At 42.9% G+C, this 15,590-nt stretch overlaps 1 protein-coding gene across 1 annotated transcript in view; it reads left to right on the top strand.

The window, feature by feature from the left end:
• The window catches only part of LOC119973247 (diphosphoinositol polyphosphate phosphohydrolase 3-beta-like), a 90,136-nt gene that overhangs the window by 33,098 nt on the left and 41,448 nt on the right, over positions 1-15,590 (top strand). The window lies entirely within an intron of this gene.

Here is a 15,590-nt window from a genome sequence, read left to right as displayed (position 1 = left end):
ATAAGGAGACCAAAACTACACTATTTCAGGTGTGGTCTTACCAAGGCCCTGTATAATTGCAGTAAAACCTCTCGCTATGAAGGCCAAAATATCACAGAATCACTGAGTCTGCACTGGCACATTAAAAACACCTGACCTGCCCACCTAATCCCATTTGCCAGCACTTGGCCCATAACCTTGAATGTTATGATGTGCCAAGTTCTCATCCACTACCACTCTCCCAGACCGTGCATTCCAGACTGTCACCACCCTCTGGATAAAAACGTTTTTCCTCCAATCCTCCCTAAACTTCCTGCCCCTCACCTTGAACTTGTGCCCCCTCGTTACTGACCCTTCAACTAAGGGCAACAGCTGCTCCCTATCCCTGGGTCAGTGCTCCTTATAATCTTGTTCACCTCGACCTAGTCGCCGCTCGGTTGTTCGCTGCAGCCTATCCAACCTCTTTTCATGTTCCATCCGAGACAACATCTTAGTGAATCACCTCTGAACCCCTGCAATCGCAATCCTTCCTATAATGTGACAACCAGAATTGCACACAGTACTCAGCTGTGGCCTCCCTAAAGTTCTATGTAACTTCAACACGATCTCCCTGCTTTTGTAATCTATGCCTCGATTTAAAAAAAAAAGGCAAATGCCCCATATGGCTTTTTCACCATAACCTGCCCTATTGCCTTCAAAGATCTGTGGACAAACACTCCCACGGCCCCTCTGTTCCTTGGAACTTCCCAATGCCATTCATTGAATACTTCCTTGTCAAAATACTCCTTCCAAGTGTATCATCTCTCACTTTTCATTCTTATCTGCCCATTTGATCATTTTTTTAATATAGATTTGGAGTGCCCAATTCATTTTTTCCAACTAAGGGATAATTTAGTGTGGCCAATCCACCTACACTGCACATCTTTGGGTTGTGGGGGTGAAACCCATGCAAACACAAAGAATGTGGGCAGCATAGTGGGCAGCACGTTCTCCCTGTGTGCGCATGGATTTCCTCCGGGCGCTCCGGTTTCCTCCCACAGTCCAAAGATGTGCAGGTTAGGTGGATTGGCCATGCTCAATTGCCCTTTTTGGGCCTCACGGTAGCATGGTGGTTAGCATCAATGCTTCACAGCTCCAGGGTCCCAGGTTCGATTCCCGGCTGGGTCACTGTCTGTGTGGAGTCTGCACGTCCTCCCCGTGTGTGCGTGGGTTTCCTCCGGGTGCTCCGGTTTCCTCCCACAGTCCAAAGATGTGCGGATTAGGTGGATTGGCCATGCTAAATTGCCCGTAGTGTAAGGTTAATGGGGGGATTGTTGGGTTACGGGTATGTGGGTTTAAGTGGGGTGATCATTGCTCGGCACAACATCGAGGGCCGAAGGGCCTGTTCTGTGCTGTACTGTTCTATGTTCTATAGTGGTTAGCATAATTGCTTCACCGCTCCAGTGTCCCAGGTTTGATTCCCGGCCTGTGCAGAGTCTGCACGTTCTCCCTGTGTGCGCATGGATTTCCTCCGGGCGCTCCGGTTTCCTCCCACAGTCCAAAGATGTGCAGGTTAGGTGGATTGGCCATGCTCAATTGCCCTTCGTGTTGGGTGCGGTTACTGGGTTAGGGGGATAGGGTGGAGGTGTGTGCTTGGGTAGGATGCCCTTTCCAAGAGCCAGTGCAGACCCGATGGGCCGAATGGCCTCCTTGTGCACTGTAAATTCTATGATTCTAATGTGCAAACTCCACATGAACAGTGACCCAGAGCCGGGATCGAACCTGGGACCTCGGTGCTGTGAGACAGCAGTGCTAACCACTGTGCCACCATGCTGTTCTCCCCCCCCCCCCCCAAATTTGACCATCCTATCTATATCTTCTGTAACCTAAGACACTCAGCCTCACTGTTAACCACCCAGCCAATCTGTGTTATCCGCAAACTTACTGATCCTACCCCTCCATTCTGTCATCTGTTATTTTATATAAATGACAAATAATAGGGGACACAACACTGATCCCTGTGGTACGCTACTGGACACTGACTTCCAGTCATTAAAGCAGCTGCCTGACATCTCTCTCTGTCCTCTACAGCTAAACCAATTTTGAATCGATCACATCAAATTGCCCTGTATCCCACATGCATTTGTCTTGTTTATAAATATCCCATATGAGACCTTTGTTAAAGGCTTTGTTGAAATCCATTTGTTGAAATCCATTTAAACTACAGGAACTTCTCTACACACCTGGTCATATCTTCAAATTCAATCAAATCTGTTGGCCATGACCTCCTTCTTCTAACAAAGCCATGCTAACGGTCCCCGGTCAAACCTTGCTTTACCAAGTGTAGAGATCCTCTCCTTCAAAATTTTCTCCCAATAGTTTCCTTATCATTGACTCGCTGGTCGGTAGTTCCCTGGCTTATCTCTACAACCTTTCTTAAATAGTGGGACCACATTAGCTGACACCTCCCCGGTTGTCGGAGAGGAATAAAATTTTGGTCAGAGCCCCTGCACTCTCCTCCCACAGGAGCCTGAGAATTCATCCGGACCTGGAAATCTGTTCACTTTTAAGCCTACCATTACATCCAATACCTTGTCATTGCCATTCCCTATGCCAATTTGCTCAAGAACCTCAGTCTCTCTCCCCGAGTTCCCTAGCTGCTACCACATTCTCTTAGGTGAATATAGATATATATCTCTGGTCATCCATGGTTCTCTGGGCTTGATCTCTCTAGGTTAATAGGAAGGAGTGACATGTTTGGCCTGTACCCTCCCCATTTCTTTTTCGAATGCCCCTACTGCTGTTTGGTAGATTTCCCCACAAGTAACTCTTTGCAGTCTACCTTGGCCTTCACTAAAATCCCCCCCCCATCAAAAACCCTTTTTTTTTTTGCAACTTGTCTAATTTTGTGTCCATAACAAGCTTAAATTGTAGCATGCTGTGGTCACTATCGCTAAAATGCTCCCCCACCAACACATGAACCACCTGCCTGGCTTCATTCCCCAGAATTGGGACGAGCACCACTCCATCTAAGCCCTGAACGATGACTATAATGTTGGGAAAGTTGAAATCGCCTAATATAACTACCCTATTTTATTTTTGCACACCTATTTGCTCCTCAATTTACCAGGGTTTATAATAAACACCTAGCAATTTATTCCTAAACTCTCCTACAAAGCTTAATACGATGCTCCCTCCAATATATCATCTCTCCTTACTGCAGTATTGACTCCTTAACTAATATAATGCCTCCTCCTTTTTACCCCCTCCTCTGTCTTGCCTGAAGGACACTCGGATCTCATTGCACATTAATCTCTCAATCTATAACCATTCAGAAAATGGCTGATATTCCAAATATTCTCCAAACGATGCTCCTGTTATATGGCATTTTGCTGAGATTTCCTGTACCAGAACCAAAATTACTGCAATGCTGTTACTGTGGGCTTGATCTCGACAGTATTGATGCAAAACCCATTTTGGGGGTTGTCCATATTGTGAATCTTCTCTAGGTACCGCAGCTATTGAGAGGCCCGTTCTTGATCTGTCCATTTTAAAGTTTGCTGGTATCAGAGATATCCCTTCCAGTTGCTGGTTGGAAGGAATGCACAATAATTTGAGGGTACATTGACCTGAGCTATCCTTCTCCATAGTGGTGCAGTGAGTGTATAAGAGAACTTTTATGATTGCTAATGATCGGTATTACATTTTATGCTTGCATTTGACAATTGTAATACAGTTTTATTTCTGATCCTTTCCAACTTAGCAGTTTGGATGCTTGTTCTCCGTAACACTATTCTAAATATAATTGATTTTTAAGAAACTAATTGAAGCTTTAACAACAGCAGTTACACATTTAACACTTGCAATATTAAATGGAGCAGGTGGTGCATGCCTGTGTGTGCTTGTGCTATGTTACAGGTTCCCACATTGCTTGTATGGAAAGCAAACGGGTCAGCATACCTGCACAAGCATGCTAAATGCAATCTTTTTGTGGTTGCTAATTACAAAATACCCCTTATCTAATTATGATGTTGAGAGTTCATAAAATCTAGTCATAAAGGAGTAACTATTAGAGTGGGAAGCTTAAGAAATCCAGTTACACCCAGTATGGGCTGTCTGAAAAATACCTTGGAAATGATCTGTCCCAAGGAGATGTCAAACATTGAGTGACACCTAGGACTTTGACATTCTAACTTTATTGGTCTCTGTGCTCACTGGGTTTGGGTGTGGCCAAAGAGAGTTCTTTGGCCCCTGAAAGCACGTACACAGGCATTCTTAATGTTATGTGCCAAAATATTGCGCACAAGCTGGTAGATAAAGGTGCATGACGCACCTAATAAGTTAATTGTCTTTTCCTCCACTTGAGCAATTGTGAATAGGCTACAATTCTCTGGGGTGAGGAGGTGGTGTGTTCTTTTGGTAATAAATTGGCACATGCCAACAGTGATTGAAAATATTGGAACTTGGGGAACTTTTTTATATTGTACCCTATTCCATTCATGTAAACTTGGTACCCAATTCCAGTCATGTAAACATGTCTTAAAACATACTGACTTGCTTGTGGTATTGGTTAATTGGGTATAGTGGATCTATTTTAAATAAAACAACTTGAGCTTTCGGTCCCATATTAATTAATTTACTTTCACCTCCAAACAGCAAGACACAATCCACATTCGAGCTTGGGCTGATGTGCAGCTCTGAACTCTTACACCGGCTTGAAATATTAACTTTTCTTTCTCCATAGATGCTGCCAGACCTGAGTCTTTCCAGTGTTTTTTTTTTTGTTTTTATTCCAGTGATGTAAATGTTAACTTCAGTTTGCTTCAGAGACTTGTTCTGTACCAGATTCAAATTACAGGTTAAGAATATATTTCAACTGCAGAGTATTCTCTAAATAGGATATTTGATCTGGAGCCATTCATGATTCACTTGCCACAAGTGATTTCTGGTCAGTGCCTTGATTTTGGGGTAGAGCTCATTCCATCAATTGTACCCTAGATGGTCTTTACAGTATAAACTATTTCCAGTGATTTCACAGTGAAGCTCACCACATCTGCTCCCAGCCATGCCATGCATTCTCAATTACAATGTCCTCTTTTAAGTGCTTGTCATGTCATATAATTTGAAATTTTTGGAGACCCTTTTATTTAGCTTGCTTTCATAATCAAAACCATAAACCACTTGATCTGCACTTTAAATAACACCAAGTAACCAATATTTCTGCTGAAATCTGTACCGCTAATCAAAACTCCCTGTGCCCTCTATTTTAATTACAAAGTTTAATTATGTGACTGACTCTGTATGATATCATTTTCTTTTGAAAAGTGAGGGTTTATGTTTGCACTAACATCAGTTGCAAACTTTAGTGAAATGTTCAAATGCTCAATGCACTAAAGTTGAAATGAGTAGCTTACATCTCCAATTTGGTATAATCTGGGCAGCTTCAAAACCTATACCTGGTTTATTTTGCTTGTGGTATTGGTTTAATAGGGTATCATGGCCAAATGGGCTTTTGGTCCCAAATTAATTAGTTTACTTGAATGCTTCACCTCAAAGTAGCAAGACCTGAGCAACATTAAGTTTGGGCTTGTGTGTGACATGAAAGTTGCCAGTATTAGCCAATGACCATCTTCAACATGAATAGAACTACTTTCCCCATGTAGTTCAACAACATTGCAATTGCTTCTGATCTTGAAACATTAACTCTTTGCTCTGCACATATACTCCATGACCTGAGCGTTTCCACCGTTTTCTATTTGTATTTCTGACTTCTGTCATTTGTTTTTGTAAAATTATAGCATGTGAAGATGGTTTGAGATTCACTCTTTACTTTACTTAGTTTTCAATTTAGATTGCTGTGGCGATTAGCAGAGGCAAAATGCATAATTCCAAATCATTTAAAAGGTCTGCATTTTTTTGATTTGATACCTTGAATTATATATTCTATTGGAAGGGTTAAGTAACAGCAATAATGCCATGCACAGTACCAACTTGAGTCAGCAGTGGTGACATGCATTGAACTTTATACCCATGATGCTACAAATTGATGCAGTTCAGCCAGTGGCTTGAAGTCCATTCTGCACCACAAGTGAGGTTGCATTGGCAGATCTTGTAACATTGTAATCTCCTGTATCTGAATTGATGTCAACTTGTATTTGATATAATTCAGTGTAGATCTGAATTGAATTAACATTTATAGCTCCGATTTCTTCCGGCATGTGTTAAGAAATGCTCCACTTTCTTGGACTGTTTCTAAGTTGACCAATTCAGGACAGAGCTCTTGTGTACGTGCTTGTAAGCACGTTTCTGAAGAATCTGGCACCCAAATGTGTGATTCATAGCCTGCAGAATAACTAAAACTGTTTCCTGATGTGAATTGCACTCTGAAGCTATTGATTCCTGACCCAGTCTACAGCTGATGTCAACGCTTCCTGTTTTCATGTTTGTTGTTGAATATTGTGCGTTTATTGCTCTTCTCTCGTCATTCTATCACTGAGATGGTTGGCTGTCTCACTGAGCCAATGTTGCCCCTGGCATGATGGTCTTTTCACAATGGTGTTAGGTAGGAAATTGAATATTAACTAGCAGCAATGAGGAAATGTCTACATACTGCCAGGTTTGTGACTTGGATGTGACCGTGCCCATATAGAAAGGGTTGGTATTTGTCTTGTCAGGGCATCATTGCTTCTTCACACCGTTTTGAAGTGAAGTTAACCAGTATACAGAGACACTCCATAAACAGACTAGTTTTTATTTGATAATTAAGGGGCAATACTGTCTCTCTTCAGGGCATTCCATATTGAATCAAGGCATTCAGATAGTGGCCAAATATTAAATATTTTTTAAATCAAATTACATTTTCAAATTTATTAGATCAACTAGTGGATCTTTCACTCTAAACTCAATGCTATCAGGTGTTCCCGTTTCAGCAAACACTGGGATAGAATTTTCTGTAACATGACTGTGAATTAATTTATGGATTAAAATTCCATACATTCCGATACTTCAGTTTAATGGCCAATTTTAACATTTTCGTACTAATGTAAACAATTATCAAAAGTAACAGCCACAAAAATCGAAGAGGAAAAAGCTTGCATTTATCTGGTATCTTTCACAACTACAGGATGTTCCAAAGTACATCATTGGTTGTAAAGCACTTTTAACGAGCCATTACTATTGTTATGTGGGAAACTTCAACAGAGAATTCCCGCACATCTAGCTCCCACAAACAAGACCAGACCGGATAATATATTTTATTGATTTCATTTTTAAAAATAAATTTTAGAGTACCCAATTCATTTTTTCCAATTAAGGGCAATTTAGTGTGGCCAAACCACCTACCCTGCACATCGTTGGGTTGTGGGGGGGAAAACCCATGGAAACACAGGGAGAATGTGCCAGATGCTCACGGACAGTGACCCAGAATCAGGATTGAATCTGGGACCTCAGTGCCATGAGGCAGCAATGCTAACCACTGTGCTACCTTGCTGCCCCCGTGGTTTCTTTTTGAATTGAAAAATAAATATTTGCAAAGATTCTAGTGAGAACTCGCCTGCTCTTTGGAATAGCAATGTCCATCTGAAGGGACCATTGGAGCCTTGCTTTAATGTCCCTGTCAAAAGACAGCGTCTAGGACTGTAGCACCCCCTCAGTACCCAGGGTCAGCCCAGTTATGGGTTTTGAACACTACCTTCCACTGAAAGTGCCACCAACAGTCGAGAAGGGGTGCCTTTTGATTTTTATTTTGATGTTTGCATGTGATTGTCTAGAGCTTTTAACTCAACTAGGTTCTACATCATTAAACTGCAACAAATACCTGCATTTATATAGCACCTTTTTTATTATAGTAAAGCATACCAAGCAGCTTTTCAGGAACATTATCAAATTGTTGAGCATGATGGAAAACGTTTTGTGTGAGCACGTGTGTGTGTGTGTCCCAGCTAAAGGAAATATGCCATCATTTGTGTTTCTCCTCTTACAGCCAGAACTGAATAGAGTTTAGAACAGTGTTCTTCAAACTTTTTTTCCGGGGACCCTTTTTTTGCCAACCTTCGGGACCCACGCTGGCCGACCCTCACGACCCACGCCGGCTGACCTTCGCGACCCACCATTTTCTCTTACCGTTACTGCGAGAGATGAGCCTGCTTGGTCCTCGGTACTCAATACGATCAGGGCAGCCAGATGCAATTCAATAAGGCTTGCCAATCCAATCCATTTACAGTTTCCTTACTAATGCTGTTTTCTGCAATGTGTCGTAGCGGTGTGGGAAACATGTAGTAGTTTTGGCTTCGCACTCGCAATTGCCAAACTTTCAATATCTTTTGGAAAGCTTCGATTTCTTCAGAGTGCAATCATCATCCTTCCCTTGCAATTTGAGGTTCAGTTCATTTAGAATTGAAAAGATATCTGCAAGGTAAGACATTGCTAGCATCCAAGTTTCATCAGCAAACTAATCAGCCAGAGGGGATAATTTCTCGAAGAGGAAACCGTGGATTTCGTACCTCAGTTCGTAAACTCTTGAGTAGCACCTGACCCTTTGACAGCCAACGTACTTCTATGTGGAACAATAAATGTGTGTGCTCAGCCCCCATATCGGAACAGAGTGTCAAAAAGTCTGGTATTGAGTGGGCTGCATTTAATGAAATTCACAACTTTCACTTTTCCTTTCAACACCACTTCAAGATTGGAATGAATTCCTTTTGATGACAGTGCCTCACGGTGAATAAAATAATGATTCCAAACAATGTCCTGACCAGCTGCTTCCTTAATCCTTACTCTAACACCGCTGTTTTTCCCAGTCATGTTGGCTGCTCCATCACTTGTGATTCCTCTGCAATTACCCCAGTCGAGCCCGCACTTTCCAACCACAAAACTATTCAAAACTTCAAAAATTTCTGTGCCAGTCGTGTGGGTTGCTAAAGTCAGGTAGCACAGCACATCTTCAACAAATTCATTGTGCCGAACATACCTAACGTATACTAGCAAGGTTGCACAATCTGAAATGTCTGTACTTTCATCCAGTTGTATTGAGAATGCCTATGCTGATTTTAAATGAGAAATAAGCTGGGCTTCTAAATTCTCAGCAATATCAGAAATTCGGCGAGACACTGCTATCAGTAAGTGGGATGCATTTCACTTTTTCAACGAACTTCTCATCTATGACCGTATGAAATGTATCTAATGCTGCAGGGAGAATTAATCTCTGCTATAGTGTGGGGCATTTTTTCTTTGGCTACACGGTAAGCTATCATGTCAGAGGCTAATTGTACTTTGTCGTTCAATGTAACATTTCTGCTGAGGACTTCAGCTGACGATTTAAGTTCATTGCATCCTTTGAAAAAAGTCAAGAAGTTTGTCCTCTAACTCACCATGCTCAGTCTTCAAATGCCTTTGAAGTTTTGAGGGTTTTAAACTTTCATTTGCCAGCACTTCCCTGCATATAACGCACATGGGCCGTGCATCCTGATTTGCATTGGCACAATTAATAAATCCATACCTTAAAAAATCGTCTTTACATAGCTCTGTGCCTGATTTCAGTTTCTTCTTAATGGGCTGTTCACCAGAGGCCCAGGAGCTCACACCAACACTGCTTTGTCCGGCTGTGGTCTCTCCTGAGCCACTCTCTTCAGGTTTAGTTGTGAGATCCTGGCCTGTTTGTGTCTCTGGTCCTCTCTCCCTTTATAACAAAACAATCTATTTTAAATTTTACTGTCCCGTTGCTTGTTTGCTGCTAACAAAATCGTGCCAAAGCACGTGATGTCAACGTTCAGGGGGTGTGACCTGCCCTCTACCTCCCTTTAGGCAGGACGATTAGATAGATTAGGTTAAAAAAAATCTTGTCTGTGCAGCAGCCAGCTTTTAATAACGCCGGCTGCAAGTGGCCTTTGAAATGGCCGCGAGCATATTAAAAGAAAATATCGGCCACATTGCGCATGCGTGCCCGATCATTGGTGTAAACGGGCGCACATGCGCAATGCGGTCTTTTTAAAAAAATGTTCGCGGCCATTTTGAAGGCCGCTTGCAGCCCGCGTTATTAAAAGCTGGCTACTGCGGCTGATTCGTGTGATCGGGAGCGCCGCGAAGGATGGCTCTGCGACCCACCCGCGGGTCGTGCCCCCGAGTTTGAAGAACACTGGTTTAGAAAGTAAATGGCTTCAGGCAGAATGTGGTTTTATTTTCTAAAGAGTAACATAGAATCCCTACAGTGAAGGATCAGCTCTGCACTGACCCTCTGAAAGACCGCCCTACCTTACCTGCACCTCCCTAGACACCCAAGGGCAATTTAGCATTGTCAATCCACCTAACCTGCACATCTTTGAACCCAATAGTAATGGCACTTATCCTTCTGGCCCTTTTTTTACTTTTGGCACCTCTGGTATTTGAGCATTGGATACAGGGTAACTGTTCAGTCTTGGTGCTTAAATGTGTTAGATTAGGATGTGGGTTTTCCAACTGCTGTCTCCATCGCTGAAACCCCAGGGGTTAGGAGTTGGTCTCTTGAGGTCGCTGGATTTGTTGGCTCGGACTGCGGTTTGCTATTTGTTGTCTTGCTTGAATGTTACCTTTTTGTATACAGTAATACACATTGGTGGGAAAAAAAGTTCAGAAAACACCAGGTGAGGAGGAGGGTAATTGGTATTTAGAACATAGAACATAGAACAGTACAGCACAGAACAGGCCCTTCGGCCCTCGATGTTGTGCCGAGCAATGATCACCCTACTTAAACCCAAGTAACCCGTAACCCAACAATCCCCCCATTAACCTTACACAATGGGCAATTTAGCATGGCCAATCCACCTAACCCGCACATCTTTGGACTGTGGGAGGAAACCGGAGCACCCGGAGGAAACCCACGCATACACGGGGAGGACGTGCAGACTCCACACAGACAGTGACCCAGCCGGGAATCGAACCTGGGACCCTGGAGCTGTGAAGCATTGATGCTAACCACTCTACAGGTGTGGTAGAGCAGAAATGGAAAAGTATTTTTTAAAGCAAAATGATGTTTATTCTATCAACTCAAGTTAACCTTTTTTAAAACATAGTGAACATCTTAGCAACCATTAATTCAAATGCAACCCCCAAAGAATACAACACTAAGTAATCCATTAAGCTTTCCTTTTAACATCCATAAGCCTTAAAACACCTTTTACCAGAAGCACATCAGGTTAAAGTCACTACTGTTATTAGTTTTAAATCACCAGGATCGATTTACAGTCTTTAGATTACAGAGAGCGACTCTAATACACCTTCTGGCTGTGACTGCAGCTAACCAGCTCTGAAAGCGAAACTAAAACATCTTCTGCAGCAAACAGCCTAAAACAAAAGTAAAAAGCCGACACAGCCCAGCTCCACCCACTCTCTGACATCACTGCAGTAATAAACACCCATTTCTTTAAGTACTCTCTCACGACACTTTAGTTCACCCAGCTGTTAGTGCAGACATAACAACTAACCTTATCAACCCTGGACTTCCTGAGTAAGAAGCAGCAAAAGGTTCTGTTCTTGATTTTTCTTTTTGTTCCCTAAAATGTGGTTGTGAGTTTTAGATGTGGATAGAAACCGGTTTGGTGAATTTGCTCAAATTTCACTGGAGAGTAGCCATTTGGGCGAGGTTGGGACATGACTGCCAATCTCTTTTAAGACCATAAACCAGAATGAGTCAGTGCTCAGAAGAGGAAATAATTGTGGGGGCGCTGCAAAGCAGATGGTTCAATAAAACTATTAGTCTTTATCTGGATGTTTTGTTGATTGGATCATACGGGCAGTCTTTATCTGGATGTTTTGTTGATTGGATCATACGGGCAGAACCTATGACTCAACAAGCATATTGCATTTTTATCAAAGACTGCCTCACCTGGGTGGTGATTCTAGTGCAACTTTGAACAGGTGGGCCATACCATTCAATGTAACGCCACCAACAGGTTGTTTTGAGAAAGTTTGATATGGCATGTGTATTACAGTGACATGAGTGGCAGGCAGGTCTGTGTAGGTAGTTGTCATGGACAACTAGACTTGTTCAATTATGTGCTCATTTTAAGAGGCTATTGAACATGCTGAATGTATATACACAGGTGTCGGTGCTTAGAGAGATTGAAGGTTTGTTGCCATTGATGTGTAACCAGAAACTGGTCCTTTGGTTTGACTGGTTTTGAAGCTACAGTATGCTGTATATAAAATGCTTATTAACTATGCTAGTCAGTGGTTTCAATACCTGCAAGGATTGTTAGTTAGAGTTTGGTCTTTTATTAATTTACAGGATGTGGACATCACTAGCTAGGCCAGCATTTATCTTTTCCTAATTGCCTTTGTGAAGGTGATGGTGAGCTGCCGCCTTGAACCGCTGGAAGCCCATAAGGTGTAGGTACGCCCACAGTGCTGTTAGGAAGAGAGTTCCAGGATTTGGACCAGCAACAGTGAAGGAACGGCGATTATATTTCCAAGACCGGATAGTGAATGACTTGGAGGGGAACGCTGCAGGTGGTGGTGTTTCCATGTATCTGCTGTGCTGATCCTTTACTAGATGGTGGTGGTTGTGGGTTTGGAAGGTGCATCCTGAGGACCCTTAGTGAGTTCCTGCAGTGCAACTTGCGGATGGTGCACACTGCTGTCACTGTTGGTTTGGTGGACTCATCCAGGAAAGTGGGGAGTTTTCCATTACCCCTGCCTTCCCTTACTGCATGAATCCTAACTTCCTGAGCTGCTTGTGCAGCCACAGTATTTATATGGCTAGGTTCAGTTCCTGGTCGATGGTAACCCCCCAGGATGTTGGGATTCAGTGGTTAATGGGGGATTCGGTGATGGTAATGCCATTGAATGTGAAGGGATTGTTGAAATCTTGTTGGAGATCTCATTGCCTGGCACTTGTGTTGTGCGAATATTACTTGTCATTTGTTCAATCCAAGCCTGGATATTGTCCCTGGTTTTGCTGCATTTGGACATCCAATGCCTCAGTATCTGAGGAGTTGTAAATGGTGCTGAACATTGGCAATCATAGTGAACATCCCCATTTCTGAACTTCTGATGGAAGGAAGCTAATTGCTGAGGCAGCTGAAGATGTTTGGGCCTAGGTCACTGCCCTGAGGATCTCCTGCAGTGATGTCCTGGAACTGAGATGATTGACCTCCAACAACCACAGCCAATCATGGCTCCAAGCAGTGGAATCTTTTCCACCTGATTTCCATGACTCTAGTTTTGCTCGTGCTCCATGATGCCATCTCTGTCAACAACTGCTTTAATATCCATGGCAGTCATTGTCTCTGTCTCTGTGTGTGTCTGTCTCTCTCTCTCTCTCTGTCTCTCTCTCTCTCTCTGTCTCTCTCTCTCCTCCAGAATTCATCTATTTTCTCATGTTTGACTAAAAGCTCTAATGAGGTCAGAAGCAGAGTTACTTGGTGGAACCCAAACTAAGTGCCTGCGAGCAGCTTATTGCTAAGCGATTGCTGCTTGATAGCACTGTGGATGTTACGACACCCGTGGCTGCTGCACCGTCAATTCCGGCCCCATGTGCCCTGCAATTAACCAATAATTCTTATTAAAAATACCCAAAGTCTTTGGCCCTTGGCTGCCCAATAATTACAGTCACCGAGTTTGTACTGATTATTTATACTAAGAAGTATCATGAAATATGCAGTAAATAAAACTGATTAATGACAAGCTCATAATGCACTTCAACTGCCTCCACCCTCTACCCCCACACAAGATAAACCAGCACATAACAGTGGCAAGGGGTTTTAAAAAGAAAGGGTGAAGTTTAGTATTTGCTTTTTCTGGCACACTTTTTTTTCCCCTTCACAACAAACTTGCAGATTAAGTCCAAAGCAAATTACTGTGGGTGCTTGAATCTGAAACAAAAACACAATACTGGATAATCTCAGCTGGCCTGATGGCATATGTGGAGAGAAAAGGGAACTAATGTTTCGAGCCTGGATGACTTTGTCGAAGCTAGAGAACTGGGATGGGGGTCACATTAATACTGTAGTGGGGGGTGTTGAAGGATGGGGATAGATGGGGAGCCAGCGATAGCCCTATCCAGCCCAATGCTCCACGCCCCCACTACAGTATAAATCGGACCCCTTTTCCAGTTCTCTATAGCTTTGACAAAGAGTCATCCAGCCTTGAAACATTTTCCCCCTTTTTCTCTTCACAGATGATGTTAGACCTGTTGAGATTGTCCAGTATTTTCTGTTTCTGGTGCAGATTCAAGTCCTGGTTTTGCAGCTTGTAATGATCCTCTTTGTAGATTCATTCAGGGTCTCTGTTTAGGAAAATGCAGTACTCGCAGGTAGCAGGACTTGCTTTTGAGGTTTGCATTCAGGTCTCTTATCTTTCTGTAGAGAGAGCTGGTGGGTTCTGGACTCTGCCTGCATGTAGATTCATCCAGGCTCTCTGCCAGTTCATAAACACAGCCATTCTGGAGAAAAAAAAACAGGGGATAGCAGTCTTTCCCCAGGGCTGCCATAAGTCAAACTGAACCAAAATTCAACCCTGGAGCTCTGAAAAACAGTCCAGAATCCGATCCAATCACCACCTGTTATTGGGCACAGCACAGCCTTTTGTGGCCATTCATTGGATGCCCCTGCCAGAAGTATGGTACTGTTGATTGGTTAGCTCGAATGTGATACTAATCTGCACAAGAGTTTTAAAATTTCCAATTTATTTGTTTCCTGGTGCAGACTTTTCCAAGTGGTATTAAGGTTTTGGCCAGGAAAAAGAAGGCGGCATGGCTCATGTATAAACAGCTGGAATCAAATGATTCCCTGGAGGGATACAGGAGTCTACTCAAAGAAACTAGGAGGGCAAAAAGGGGGCATGAGATACTTTGGCTGAGAGGATTAAGGTGAATCCAAAGGGATTCTTCCAAGTATATTAAAAGAAATCAAATAACTGAGAATAGGACCCCTCAAGAACTGAAAGTGGACACATGTGGAACCACAGGAGATGGGCGTGGTTCTCGTTGAATATTTCTCCTGTGTTTACCGTGGAGAAAGACATGAACACTTGGGAACCTGGGAATGTTAGTGGAGATGTATTGGGGACAGTTCACATTACAGTAGAGGAGGTGATGGCCATATTTAAATGTACGAAGATGAATAAATCTCCTTACCCTGACCAGGTATATCCAAGAACACTGCGTGAGACTAGAGAAGAAATTGCGGGAGCCCTGGCTGAGATATTTGCATTATTGTTGCCAGGGGTGAGGTACCAGAATACTGGAGAGTAGCAAATGTTGTGCCCTTATTTAAGAAGGTCTGCAAGGAAAATTTGGGAATTATAGACTGGTAAGCCTAAAATCTGTGGTGGATAAGTTTACTAGAGAGGATTCTGAGGGAGAAGATATACAGGCATTTGGAAAGACTAGGTTTGATTAGGAGTAGTCAGCATGGGAGTTGTGCATGGTAGATCATGCATTACAAATTTGTTGGGAGTTCTTTGATGAAGTGACCAGAAGGTTGATGAGGGCAGTAAACAGTCTTTATGGACTTCAGTATGGCCTTTGATAAAATTCCACATGGTGGGCTGCTCTGGAAGGTTAGATCACATGGAATCCAGGGATAGTTGGCAAATTGGATATACAATTGGCTTGTCTGACTGAGGCATGTGACCAGTGGTGTGCCTCAGGGGTCAGTGCT

Source organism: Scyliorhinus canicula, chromosome 11 (assembly GCF_902713615.1).
Source record: "Scyliorhinus canicula chromosome 11, sScyCan1.1, whole genome shotgun sequence".
In the NCBI taxonomy this organism is placed as follows: domain Eukaryota; kingdom Metazoa; phylum Chordata; class Chondrichthyes; order Carcharhiniformes; family Scyliorhinidae; genus Scyliorhinus; species Scyliorhinus canicula.
Note: the sequence above shows the minus strand (reverse complement) of the source record. Positions and strands in the feature narration are given on the sequence as shown.